This window comes from Delphinapterus leucas, chromosome 8 (genome assembly GCF_059928025.1).
Source record: "Delphinapterus leucas isolate spDelLeu-1000000601 "Yukka" chromosome 8, BTC_Dleu_Yukka2, whole genome shotgun sequence".
In the NCBI taxonomy this organism is placed as follows: domain Eukaryota; kingdom Metazoa; phylum Chordata; class Mammalia; order Artiodactyla; family Monodontidae; genus Delphinapterus; species Delphinapterus leucas.
The window spans coordinates 46520964-46535169 of NC_143136.1; the positions used below are offsets into that span (position 1 = coordinate 46520964).

At 35.8% G+C, this 14206-nt stretch overlaps 1 pseudogene; it reads left to right on the forward strand.

Annotated features, from left to right (window-relative positions):
* Positions 1–352: 352 nt before the first annotated feature.
* Positions 353–3233, forward strand: LOC111172060 (pancreatic progenitor cell differentiation and proliferation factor pseudogene; annotated as a pseudogene).
* Positions 3234–14206: the final 10973 nt, after the last annotated feature.

The following is a 14206-nucleotide window of genomic DNA, read 5'->3' on the forward strand; positions in this document are numbered from 1 at the left end:
ATTCTTTCATGATAAAAATGCTTAGCATGCTATAAATTAAATGAAAATTTCATAATCTTTTAAAGATATCAAATTATGTAGGTCCAAATATCCTAGAGCAAATACCATACACAATGATGAAATGTTGAAAATTTTCCCTATAAATTTGGGAATTAGTCAAGAGTGCCTGCTCTCATCATTCACTAGAGGGCAGACAGCAGAAGCAAGAAGAACTACAATCCTGCAGCCTGCGAACAAAAACCACATTCACAGAAAGATAGACAAGATGAAAGGCAGAGGGCTATGTACCAGATGAAGGAACAAGATAAAACCCCAGAAAAACAACTCAATGAAGTAGAGATAGGCAACCTTCCAGAAAAAGAACTCAGAATAATGATAGTGAAGATGATCCAGGACCACGGAAAAACAATGGAGGCAAAGATTGAGAAGAGGCAAAAAATGTTTAACAAAGACCTAGAAGAATTAAAGAACAAACAAGCAGATATGAACAATACAATAACTGAAATGAAAACTGTACTAGAAGGAATCAATAGCAGAATAACTGAGGCAGAAGAACAGATACGTGACCTGGAAGACAGAATGGTGGAATTCACTGCTGTGGAACAGAATAAAAAAAAAAGAATGAAAAGAAATGAAGACAGCCTAAGAGACCCCTGGGACAACATTAAACACAACAACATTCGCATTATAGAGGTCCCAGAAGGAGAAGAGAGAGAGAAAGGACCAGAGAAAATATTTGAAGAGATTAGAGTTGAAAACTTCCCTAACATGGGAAAGGAAATAGCCACCCAAGTCCAGGAAGCACAGCGAGTCCCATACAGGATAAACCCAAGGAGAAACATGCTGAGACACATAGTAATCAAATTGGCAAAAATTAAAGACAAAGAAAAATTATTGAAAGCAGCAAGGGAAAAATGACAAATAACATACAAGTGAACTCCCATAAGGTTAACAGCTGATTTCTCAGCAGAAACTCTACAAGCCAGAAGGGAGTGGAATGATATACTTAAAGTGATGAAAGGGAAGAACCTACAACCAAGATTACTCTACCCAGCAAGGATCTCATTCAGATTCGATGGAGAAATGAACAGCTTTACAGAAAAGCAAAAGCTAAGGGAATTCAGCACCACCAAACCAGCTCTACATCAAATGCTAAAGGAACTTCTCTAAGTGGGAAACACAAGAGAAGAAAAGGACCTACAAAAGCAAACCCAAAACAGTTAAGAAAATTGTCATAGGAACATACATATAGATAATTACCTTAAACGTGAATGGATTAAATGCTCCAACCAAATACACAGGCTTGCTGAATGGATACAAAAACAAGACCCTCACAAGAATGGATACAAAAACAAGACCCTATATGCTGTCTACAAGAGACCCACTTCAGACCTAGGGACAAATACAGACTGAAAGTGAGGGGATGGATGAAGATATTCCATGCCAATGGAAATCAAAAGAAAGCTGGAATAGCAATACTCATATCAGATAAAATAGACTTTAAAATAAAGAATGTTACAAGAGACAAGGAAGGACACTACATAATGATCAAGGGATCAATCCAAGAAGAAGATATAACAATTATAAATATATATGCACCCAACATAGGAGCACCTCAATACATAAGGCAGCTGCTAACAGCTATAAAAGAGGAAATCAACAGTAACACAATAATAGTGGGGGATTTTAACACCTCACTTACACCAATGGACAGATCATCCAAAATGAAAATAAATAAGGAAACAAAAGCTTTAATTGACACAATAGACCAGATAGATTTAGTTGATATTTATAGGACATTCCATCCAAAAACAGCAGATTACACTTTCTTCTCAAGTGCACATGGAACATTCTCCAGGATAGATCACATCTTCAGTCACAAATCAAGCCTCAGTAAATTTAAGAAAATTGAAATCATACCAAGCATCTTTTCTGACCACAATGCTATGATATTAGAAATGAATTACAGGGAAAAAAAAGTAAAAAAAACAAACACATGGAGGCTAAACAATACATTACTAAATAACCAAGAGATCACTGAAGAAGTCAAAGAGGAAATCAAAAAATACCTAGAGACAAGTGACAATGAAAACACGACGACCCAAAACCTATTGGATGCAGCAAAAGCAGTTCTAAGAGGGAAGTTTATAGCTATACAAGCCTACCTCAAGAAAAAACTCAAATAAACAATCTAACCTTACACGTAAAGGAACTAGAGAAAGAACAAATAACCCAAAGTTAGCAGAAGGAAAGAAATCATAAAGATCAGAGCAGAAATAAATGAAATAGAAACAAAGAAAACAATAGCAAAGATCAATAAAACTAAAAGCTGGTTTTATGAGAAGTTAAACAAAATTGATAAACCATTAGCCAGACTCATCAAGAAAAAGAGGGAATCTCAAATCAATACAATTAGAAATGAAAAAGAAGTTACAACAGACACCGCAGAAATACAAAGCATCCTAAGAGACTACTACAAGCAACTCTATGCCAATAAAATGGACAACCTAGAAGAAATGGACAAATTCTTAGAAAGTATAACCTTCCAAGACTGAACCAGGTAGAAATAGAAAATATGAACAGACCAATCACAAGTAATGAAATTGAAACTGTGATTAAAAATCTTCCAAAAAAAAAATCTTCCAACAGGCCCCCGCGCATCTGGGTTGTGGAGCCGTCGGCCACAGTCTTCTGCGCAGATGGGCTCAGTGGCCTAGCACCCCAGTCTCCGCCGTCTGTGATCGAGCACCGAGGCCCATGAGGGGTCACCGCCGAGGTTTCTACCAGCCCACAAGCAAAAGCATGGCAGCCATCCCCTCCAGCGGCTCGTGCATGGCCACCCACAACTACTACCAGCACCGCCTGGACTCCACTTCCAGTAACAGCTCCTGTGGAAGTGCCGAGTACCCTGGGGAAGGCATCCCCCACCACCCCGGTCTCCCCAGAGCTGACCCGGGACACTGGTGGGCTAGCTTCTTTTTCGGGAAGTCCACTCTCCCATTCATGGCCACAGTGTTGGAGTCCCCAGAGCACTCAGAACCAGCCCAGGCCTCCACTGGCATGATCACCTGTGACCTGGCTCGGGAAGCCATGGGGAAGCAGCAGCCTGGCGGCCAGCCTGGCCAAACCAACTACAGGCCCCCATCCTGAGTGGCCACTACCAGCTGCCGGGCTTCCTCCCAAGGTGCTAGGCTGATCAGAGCGCCCCCTCCTTCCTCTCCCTGAGAGTGAGCAGGCTGCAGCCAACAGAAGCAGTTGGGTTTTTAACATCAAAACAGCAAAACACCAAAAAGGAAGTTTAGAGAGCTCCACTCTTTACTATCCAAGCCACATGAGAGACTTCCAGCACCCTCTAACCTGTGCCTTGCACCAAGTAGAAAATAAACTCCAAGCAGCCAGCAAAAAAAAAAAATCTTCCAACAAACAAAAGTCCAGGACCAGATGGCTTCACAGGTGAATTCTATCAAACATTTAGAGAAGAGCTAACATCCAACCTTCTCAAACTCTTCCAAAAAATTGCGGAAGAAGGAAGACTCCCAAACTCATTCTATGAGGCCACCATCACCCTGACACCAAAACCAGATAAAGATACTACAAAAAAAGAAAATTACAGACCAATATTACTGATGATTATGGATGCAAAAATCCTCAACAAAATACTAGCAAACAGAATCCAACAACACATTAAAAGGATCATACACCATGATCAAATGGGATTTATCCCAGGGATGCAAGGATTCTTCAATATACACAAATCAATCAATGTGATACACCATGTTAACAAGTTGAAGAATAAAAACCATATAATCATCTCAATAGATGCAGAACAAGCTTTTGACAAAATTCAAAACCCATTTATGATAAAAACTCTCCAGAAAGTGGGCATAGAGGGAACCTACCTCAATATAATAAAGGCCATATATGACAAACCCACAGCAAACATCATTCTCAATGGTGAAAAACTGAAAGCATTTCCTCTAAGATCAGGAACAAGACAAGGATGTCCACTGTCACCACTATTATCCAACATAGTTTTGGAAGTCCTAGCCATGGCAATCAGAGAAGAAAAAGAAATAAAAGGAATCCAAATCAGAAAGGAAGAAGTAAAACTGTCACTGTTTGCAGATGACATGATACTATACATAGAGAATCCTAAAAATGCCACCAGAAAACTACTAGAGCTATAAATGAATTTGGTAAAGTTGCAGGATACAAAATTAATGCACAGAAACCTCTTGCATTCCTATACACTAATGATGAAAAATCTGAAAGAGAAATTAAGGAAACACTCCCGTTTACCATTGCAACAAAAAGAATAAAATACCTAGGAGTAAACCTACCTAAGGAGACAAAAGACCTATATGCAGAAAACTATAAAACACTGATGAAAGAAATTAAAGATGATACCAACAGATGGAGAGATACCATGTTCTTGGATTGGAAGAATCAACATTGTGAAAATGACTATACTACCCAAAGCAATCTACAGATTCAATGCAAGCCCTATCAAATTACCAATGGCTTTTTTTATGGAACTAGAACAAAAAAATCTTAAAATTTGTATGGAGACACAAAAGACCCCAGATAGCCAAAGCAGTCTTGAGGGAAAAAAATGGAGTGGGAGGAATCAGACCCCCTGACTTCAGACTATACTACAAAGCTACAGTAATCAAGACAATATGGTACTGGCACAAAAAGAGAAACATAGATCAATGGAACAAGATAGAAAGCCCGGAGATAAACCCACGCACCTATGGTCAACTAATCTCTGACAAAGGAGGCAAGGATATACAATGGAGAAAAGACAGTCTCTTCAGTAAGTGGTGCTGGGAAAACTGGACAGCTACATGTAAAGGAATGAAATTAGAACACTACCTAACACCATACACAAAATAAACTCAAAATCGATTTGAGACCTGAATTTAAGACTGGACACTATAAAACTCTTAGAGGAAAACATAGGAAGAACACTCTCTGACATAAATCACAGCAAGATCTTTTTTGATCCACCTCCTAGAGTAATAGAAATAAAAACAAAAATAAACAAGTGAGACATAATGAAACTTCAAAGCTTTTGCACAGCAAAGGAAACCATAAGCAAGACCAAAAGACAACCCTCAGAATGGGAGAAAATATTTGCAAATGAATCAACGGACAAAGGATTAATCTCCAAAACATATAAACAGCTCATGCAGCACAATGTTAAAGAAACAAGCAACCCAATCCAAAAATGGGCAGAAGAACTAAATAGACATTTCTCCAAAGAAGACATACAGATGGCCAAGAAGCACATGAGAAGCTGCTCAACATCACTAATTATTAGAGAAATGCAAATCAAAACTACAATGAGATATCACCTCACACCAGTTAGAATGGGCATCATCAGAAAATCTACAAACAACATATGCTGGAGAGGGTGTGGAGAAAACGGAACCCTCTTGCACTGTTGGTGGGAATGTAAGTTGATACAGCCACTATGGAGAACAGTATGGAGCTTCCTTAAGCTAAAAATAGAATTACCATATGATCCAGCAATCCCACTACTGGGCATATTCCCAGAGAAAACCATAATTCAGAAAGACACATGCACCCCAATGTTCATTGCAGCACTGTTTACAATAGCCAGGTCATGGAAGCAACCTAAATGCCCATCGATGGACGAATGGATAAAGAAGATGTGGTACATATATACAATGGAATATTACTCAGCCTAAAAAAGGAACGAAATCGGGTCATTTGTTGAGACGTGGATGGATCTGGAGATTGTCATACAGAGTGAAGTAAGTCAGAAAGAGAAAAACATATATCGTATATTAATGCATGTATGTGGAACCTAGAAAAATGGTACAGATGAACCGGTTTGCAGGGCAGAAGTTGAGACACAGATGTAGAGAACAAACGTATGGACACCAAGGGGGGAAAGCCGTGGGGGGGTGGGGATGGTGGTGTGATGAATTGGGCGACTGGGATTGACATGTATTCACTGATGTGTATAAAATTGGTGACTAATAAGAACCTGCTGTATAAAAAAATTAATTAAATTAAATTAAAAGAGTGCTTGCTCTCATCGAAACAAACCATTAATAGTAGGAAAAATTTAAATCATGTGCCAACTGATAAGATGCAATGAGAACACAGCATTACTTTTGTAAGATTCCTGCCATGATAAACAACCTTGACTAATATGACAACAATCAGGCAAACACCAACAGAGGGATCTTCTACAAAGGAAATGCCTTGTAATCTCCAAATGTGTCAAGGTCAAAGGAGTCAAGGAAAGACTGAGGAATCAAGAGACCAAAAGAGATTGAAGAGACATGACAATTAAAGCAAAATGAATTTGTGAGTCTGAACTAGAGTTTTTGCTATAAAAAACATTGTGACATTTGGTGAAACCTGAATAGGATGATTTTTAGTTAATAGTAATGTATCATGCTACTGATGGTTGTAATATGGTTACTTATGAGAGTGTCCTTGTTTGCAGTAAAATATTCAGGGCCTGTAAGGGCTTCACCTCTTCAGTTTAGTCTCAAATGGTTTAGGGGGAATAACGAAGGCTTTGTATTGGTTACATGGACAACTTTTCTGGAAGTTTAAGAGTTTTTTTAATTCTAAAATTTACAGGGAAAATCTACATTGTTAAGGTGATTTTACTTTTTAATCATTTAAATAACTAATTGATTTCAAATTACGCCTCTTTAAAAGGAATCACAGTTTACATGGATGATCCTTTCTGGAGTTATAACTGGATCAAATCAGTCAGTGTTTCAGAATCAGCTTTTTTCCAAACAAAATGAAAGAATGGGTGTTTATTTTTTGATTTTACTTCTTCTCCTATTACTAAGCATGAATATATTTTTTAAATCTTTTTGGTCTTTAGCCTTAGGTTCTAAAAATTCATTGCATTTATTAAACATGCTCATATTAATATATAATATATATTTATATTATATAATAATATAACTTGATATGATGCAAAAGAAAAACATAAATGGTACCTGAAAGACTATGCTGTTTATATTTAATAAACTCTATTTCTGAGGATCTTTGCTTAATTATAATGACTTAAAACCCACATTATGTTTGTGGATTTTAAGAATCAACATTTGATATATTGTGGTTTCATCAAAGGTGGATTTTATTTTACATTTTTTATTGCTAAAACTGAGAGAAAAGTGAGTGGAGTGCACTGTATATTACTAAAATACTTTGGTTTTTCTGTTAAGAGCAAGGTATTGATATTTATCAGACTTTACAGAGAGACCATTAATTCTTCACAAAGTAATCTACTGTGAAATTTCCCCAAATGGTATTCTAGCTATGTATTTATTTTATTATAAATAAGAAATTTGCCTGATCAATAAAATTATGCATATTCTGTGTGAAATAGAAGTTAATTTTTCACTGGAGTAATAATGGTATTAGAATTAAGAAACCTAGAAAATTGAACTTTGAATGACCAGTAGAATCAGTTTTGTCACGGTTATAATTACTTCCACAAAATATCATTTCTCCTTTTAATATGCACTTGGTGTGAATGACATGACTTACGATTATCATGAAATTGTTTTGGTCACTTTAACAATCACTACATAAATTTTCTATTTAAATGAGGAATGAATTGCCATTAATTCATTTAAGGGTATATTTATCAAATGCTTAACTATTTTCTGCACGTAGTACATGGGGGTTATTTAGGATGAGAGACAGATGCTGTTACCATGTGAGTGTTTTCTTATGATCCTAAGCAAACTCTCTTTTTCCTTTCAAAAGACCTGAAACTAAAAGTAATTTTAATTTTTTTAACTTAATTAAATATCTATCGAGTGTCTATTATCTGCATTACTTCATCACTATATGAAATATAAAGGTAGATGAAGTGTAACACTGGATTCATAGAGTATAATAAAATAAGGAAAATGGATAACATTAATACAATTTGCATGTGATAAATTTTATATGAGCTAAGCAAAGCCAATTAGCACAGCATTGGATAAAGGATAGATCATAAGGGGGATATAGTATTTTGAATAAATTTTGTGGGCCAGGAGACTAGGGTGACTTACTTGGCTTTTGTCTCTAAATCTAAGAAAGGCTTGTTGATACTACTTTCTTCTCAGCCCTTTCCATGGACTTTCCTATAATGTTTTATGTCCAAGTAATTTTTTTAAAGTATTTTGAAAATATCTATTTATGGAAAGTGAATTTTCTTTTGTATAATAATTGAACAGTCTCTTTTGAAATTTAAAGAAGAGATTTTAAGTACAAAATAATACAGGTATTCAGCAGGTACAGCAAAACAAATCATGAAAGTGTTATACAATGGTACATGGTCATGTCAAATGCTAAGATCATGGCACCAGAATGAATGAAATTTGAGTATCAGAGAAATTAAGCTGATTAAGATTTGATGAAAGAGTAACCAGGCAAAGAAGGAAGAGCATTTCAGTGTGAAGGTACATCATGAGCAAAGATCTTATGCCAGGCATAGATATGGAATGCTTGATAGGAGAGCACGCCAGTGTGGCTGAAGTGAAGATACATGGCAGTGAAATATGAGATTGGACATAAAAGTAGGGATTGAATTTTGTGGAACCATGCAGGCCATATGAAGAATGTTGGTATTTATCATAAGAGCAATGGGAATACCATAAGTATTTTCAATGGAGAGGTGACGTGTAGCTTTGTAATTTGAAAAGATTGCCTGCTTAAAAGCAAAGCATTACTAGAAAAAAAAAAGAGAAAAAAATTCAGTAAAATGATAATAGTTTAAGTTACACAGTACTACCACTTCTTTGAATTTTAGAAACATGAAACAGTTTAAAACAGTTAAAACAGATTCTTTCAATTAAGTGCTCAATCTTTGGTTCTCTTTCCCCTTCTTTTGCTTCGCTACAAAGGGTTTCCAGGTGTAAGCATTCACACTACCCTTGAGTTGCCACTGGTCTCTGACAAAATGGTTTTTCCCATAGTTTTCTGACCTAGTATCTACTGTGTTGTAAATGGTTTTATTATGCTATAAACCACTCATCCAATTCTGGCTAGACTGTGCTGAACATTGGTGGCTCCTTATTCAAATTCCAGCATTCTTTAGATTCTTGGATATTCTTAGCACCTCCATGTTCCATCCCTCAACAACCGTCCCTCCCACCATTGCTACCTAGGAAATGAGAGTGCATCTATATCCTCTACAGAATTGTGTAACCCATAGGAGGTCATTATGTCACCTCTGATTCTCCTCTGTAGCCACTGCCTCCACCCATATGTATGGTTGTAGAATATGGCAAAAGGCCAAATGGAGCCTTACGTGGATTTCATCCAGGGAGCTGGGTCACTAGTTCCAGTGCTCTCATGTTTCCTCTTACCCTTGTGGAAGTTTCTACTGAATCCCCAGAAATATCATCATATTCATCCACCAGAACCACAAATATGTACACATTGAATTTCCTTACATAGAAGTCCAGAAATAAGAGCGTTGCTGTTGGATCCTTTGCCCTTCTCCTTCTTCTGAGGATAGGATTGCCCCCAAATACCCCTGTGATATCCTGAGTTCTCTTTATTTCTTGCTTATAGTAAAACAGATATCCAAGGATACTAGTCCAGGCCCATAATTTGTTAATAAGAGGATAATAAATTTAGACTGTCCTTCCAACTTTACACTATTATACTACTAGGGAATTTTAAAAATCCCCCAAAACATTTTTTTCATTGGTCATAAAAGCTAAGCATTGATATTTTTTCATTCTTTTCATTTCCTACCACAACAGTTTTAATTCTCTCCTTTCATTCTGTTTCTACCTCATAGAATATATATGACATTAGTTAACCAAAAATTGTCGAATACAGGGACATTCAAAAATAAAACAATGTAATATATTTCGGTTGAGATTTTATAATTACACGAGGAAAACATTGCAGTGAAATTAGGTGTCTATTGCAGTGATCTAGAAGGGAGAGGGTTAGAAATTGTAAAAAAGTTGTTGGTGATAGAACTGGTAAAAAGTGAATGAATTTAAGGGACAAATCTGGCCCACGACCTGTTTATGTAAATAAAGTCTTATTGTAACATTCATTTATGTACTCTCTATGACTACTTTGCATTACAAGAGCAAAGTTCAGTTGTCATGACAGAGACCACATATCAACAAAGCCTAAAATATTCACTGCTTTGTCCTTCACAGAAAAATTTTGCCAACTCCTAATTAATAGCATAGATACAAATTCTATGAATTATTTATACTAATTTTTATTAAAGATATCAGCAAGGGGATTTTTACCTGTTGTGAACAGTTGGCTTTGATCTTGTTTTTAACTTGGTGTTCTAGAAGCAGCATTGACGTAAATATTATTAACTTCATTTGGAAAGGAACTTTTTAAAATTTTATTTATTTATTTATTTTTGGCTGCGTTGGGTCTTCATTGCTACGCGTAGGCTTTCTTTTAGTTGCGGCGAGCGGGGGCTACTCTTCGTTGCCGTGTGCAGCCTTCTCATTGCGGTGGCTTCTCTGGTTGCAGAGCACAGGCTCTAGGTGCGCGGGCTTCAGTAGTTGTGGCATGCAGACTTCAGTAGTTGTGGCTCGCGGGCTCTAGAGCACAGGCTCAGTAGTTGTGGTGCACGGGCTTAGTTGTTCTGCAGCATGTGGGATCTTCCCAGACCAAGGCTCGAACCCAAGTCATCTGCATTGGCAGGCAGATTCTTAACCACTGAGTCACCAGGGAAGCCTGGAGTCCTTTTACAGAGTCAGTAATAATTTATAACCTCCTTATGATTCCATTTGACATGAATAGCTCAGTTTGTCCACATCCTGTTGCAGATCTGGAATTAGCTATTTCTCCAAGGAGTTCTGTATCCTTTTAGTGAGAAATGTTAGTTAGTGAGCACAATCTTGATACTAGGAATGCTCATTGGTTATTGGGTTGGTCATTATTTTTAGTATTTTTTAAAAGACAGAACTAGAGTACACATTTTGTTTTAAGATAACTATATTGATGCTTCCAATTCAATATCAGAATTATTCTTACTTAATCTCATTGATCTTACCTCTGTATTTCCTCCTATCGATGTTAAAAATCCTTGTTCTCAGTGACTCCAACATACTCATTTGTTTTACCCTGTGTAAGAAATATACTACAGTCTCAGAATAATAAAACCAATAGGACCTACAACAATATGATGACTAAAATAATGTTTTTAATATACCTAGAAGTTTCCTTTAAGTCAACTTTACTTTTAACAATTACTCAATATATTTTAGTAATTACTTTAGTAAATTATTTTTGACTTTAGTGGATTTCCATTAAAATTGTCTATAGTTCTGGAAATTCCTATAATATTTTGAAGTTAAGTAAACACAAAACCACTTAATAAAATATCTTGGGGACGTGCAGGCTCAGCGGCCATGGCTCACAGGCCCAGCTGCTCCGCGGCATGTGGGATCCTCCCGGACCGGGGCACGAACCCGTGTCCCCTGCATCGGCAGGCAGAATCTCAACCACTGCGCCACCGGGGAAGCCCCCGTCATTCTTTATCTGTCTTCTGTTTCAGAAAATCTTTACTCCACCTCTATAAGAATTTCAAATCTCTTTCTTTCCAACCCCCTCTATGTCTTCTACACAATCCCCACTTAGAACATTTCTTTAGATCATAATCAGCCTAAGAAACTATGATGAAGAGGAAAATATTATACCACATTTATTTAAGTACTGTTTTTTCAAAAGAAAAACCACTGCATATTTTTCCCAAACAGTACTTGAAATATATTATTGAATGCTACCTTTAGGAGATCAAGAATCTATACAGATATAATAAAGATATATACATATGTATTTTAAATAGGACTTATTCTTGTCTCTATGGGTTATAATGTTTAAATCATATTAATATGAACTTTGTTTCTTTTAATACTCCTCAATCTTCCCTTTTTCAGTAATATCTTATCCTCTTTGTTGTTAGACACGTTAAAAGGTACAACATGCAATACTTATGTGATGAAAGCTTTATTTTTTTCTTAAATATGGATTTGGAAACATGATGAAAGCTTAATGTTCACTTAACTATGTATTTGGAGACATCGCAGTTGAAAATGTGATGTATCATGAGTATTTCCTCTTGAGGGCTTTGAAAATGTGTCCTTACTGATTGTAATGTAAAATCCACAGTCAGCTGCAAGTTACTCATGACTATATAGCTAAGTATAAATGATTTGACTGAGTCAACTTCTTATGCATATAGAAAAATGCCTTGTATCACAATTATATTTCAAGAGCAATTCAATTATAGCCTTTTTCAAAATCAAGGAAAGATATTCTGAGTATGCCGGGTTATTTGCAATAACTGCCTCTCAGCTTCATATTAATATAGATGATAAACACAGTTCTTTGTATAAAATTTGAATTTTATGAATTGTAAATTTGAAAGGTTGTCTTTATTGGAACATTATTTATATTAATTATTTTACTTAAAATAGTTTATATTCATAATCACTGATTTAATATACTTCTGATTTTAGTGAATGCTCAGACTACTGCTATAAATGATACTGAAACTTTTATTTAAATTATGAGGGATCTTTCATACAAGAAAATTAAGTAGCAAGACCAAGATCATTGATAGAAACTTGTGGTGTAGAGAACACCAGTTTCCATCTAATTATAGCTGTATAGTTCATTTTATTTATACTACATTTATTTATACTAAATTACAAAACCAGATTTGAGGAAAAAATTGAATTTAGGCAATTAGAACATGTATGGCTAAATGAAAACCAAAGCATTTATAATTATTTTTCTCTTCTCAATGTTATCTTGGATCTTCAGATTTGGTCTTCCACCACCCTTGACCTTGTGTATACCTATTATGTGTATGCAGTTCTACTTGAAATATGGGGGGGGTTGTTTATTTTGTTTTGTTTCATTTTTAATGTAGGAGTGGAATTTTTGAAATATGACTTAAAATCTTTAAAATTTAATAAATTTATAAAAACTGCAGTATGCCAGACAGAACTTAGAGCCAACCAACAATGTCCTCAAATTTCTTCTGTTCTTGTTCAGTACTTCTTATCTCACATCAAGGTGTTCATCCAGGTGTAATCAAGTTATAAAGAATCTTAAGGAAGGCTCTTAAAGAGAAATCACAGAAAATTATTACAGAGCCTAGAGCATATACACTGAAATAGATGAAAGGCTCTACTCCTTGTCATGTAGATAGTGATGGATAAGTGCCCATTGTTTGCATATAACCTCCAAATTTCTTTCAACAGCTAAGTTGAATTCTTTAATGATAATTTGGTAGCTCCAGTATTTATAGCAGGTAACATGATGACAAGTTCTTTAGTTTGTGAATCAATAGTGATCTATTGGTCAGAACTGATTTAATACAGTAATAACCAATAAGTATAATATTGAGTTATGGTTAATTATATCCAATAACAATAAGAAGTAGAAGGAGGAGGAGGAAGAAAAATAGAAGAGGAGGAGAAGATGGAGGAGGAGGGAAGGGAAGAAGGAGTAAATGCAGTTATTCCTCATCCAAACACTTTAGCAAGGTATATAGGAAGAAGGGGAATGCATTTATTGCCATTCAGAATTCTGCTTGTCTGTGAGGGTGAGTAGATCTCCCTTTAGCCTGCAAGTGTTATCAGGAAAGAGCTAGTCTGGGCCTCTTTCTTAGAGGAATCAAATGGAAGTCCAATCCACAGTGTTCAGTTTGTGACCTGCAAAGGCAAAAAAAAAATGCCTTCTCTTTTAGAAGATTCTTGGTCTTGTTTGTGCACTATGTAATTCAGACTATTTGGGTTTTGCAATAGGTATTAATATACATGGAAGTTTTAGGAGAAATAAATTTGACATTCAAATATAGCAGTATTCTACTTTTTTAAAATAGAATTTTCTGTATTGTCATCTATAATTTCAAAAATTCTCTCATAATCTTAGTTTAACGTATACTCACTTGTTTTCTATTTCCATTTCTTCTTCTATTTCTTTAAAAAGTGCTTCATATGCTTCGGGTATGCAACACTAGAACTTTCAATAAGGAAGCCATAATCTATATGCTTTGTAGGGAGTGTTTAAGAAGAGTTAACAAGACTGTAAAGATATTTGTCCTTAAAAGTCTCATTTTACTAAAAATTTGGAAACTGGAATAGCCTGAGGAATGTAGGAAAATACGGAAATTTACAAAAGATAACTTAGTTCTTAAGAATGACAT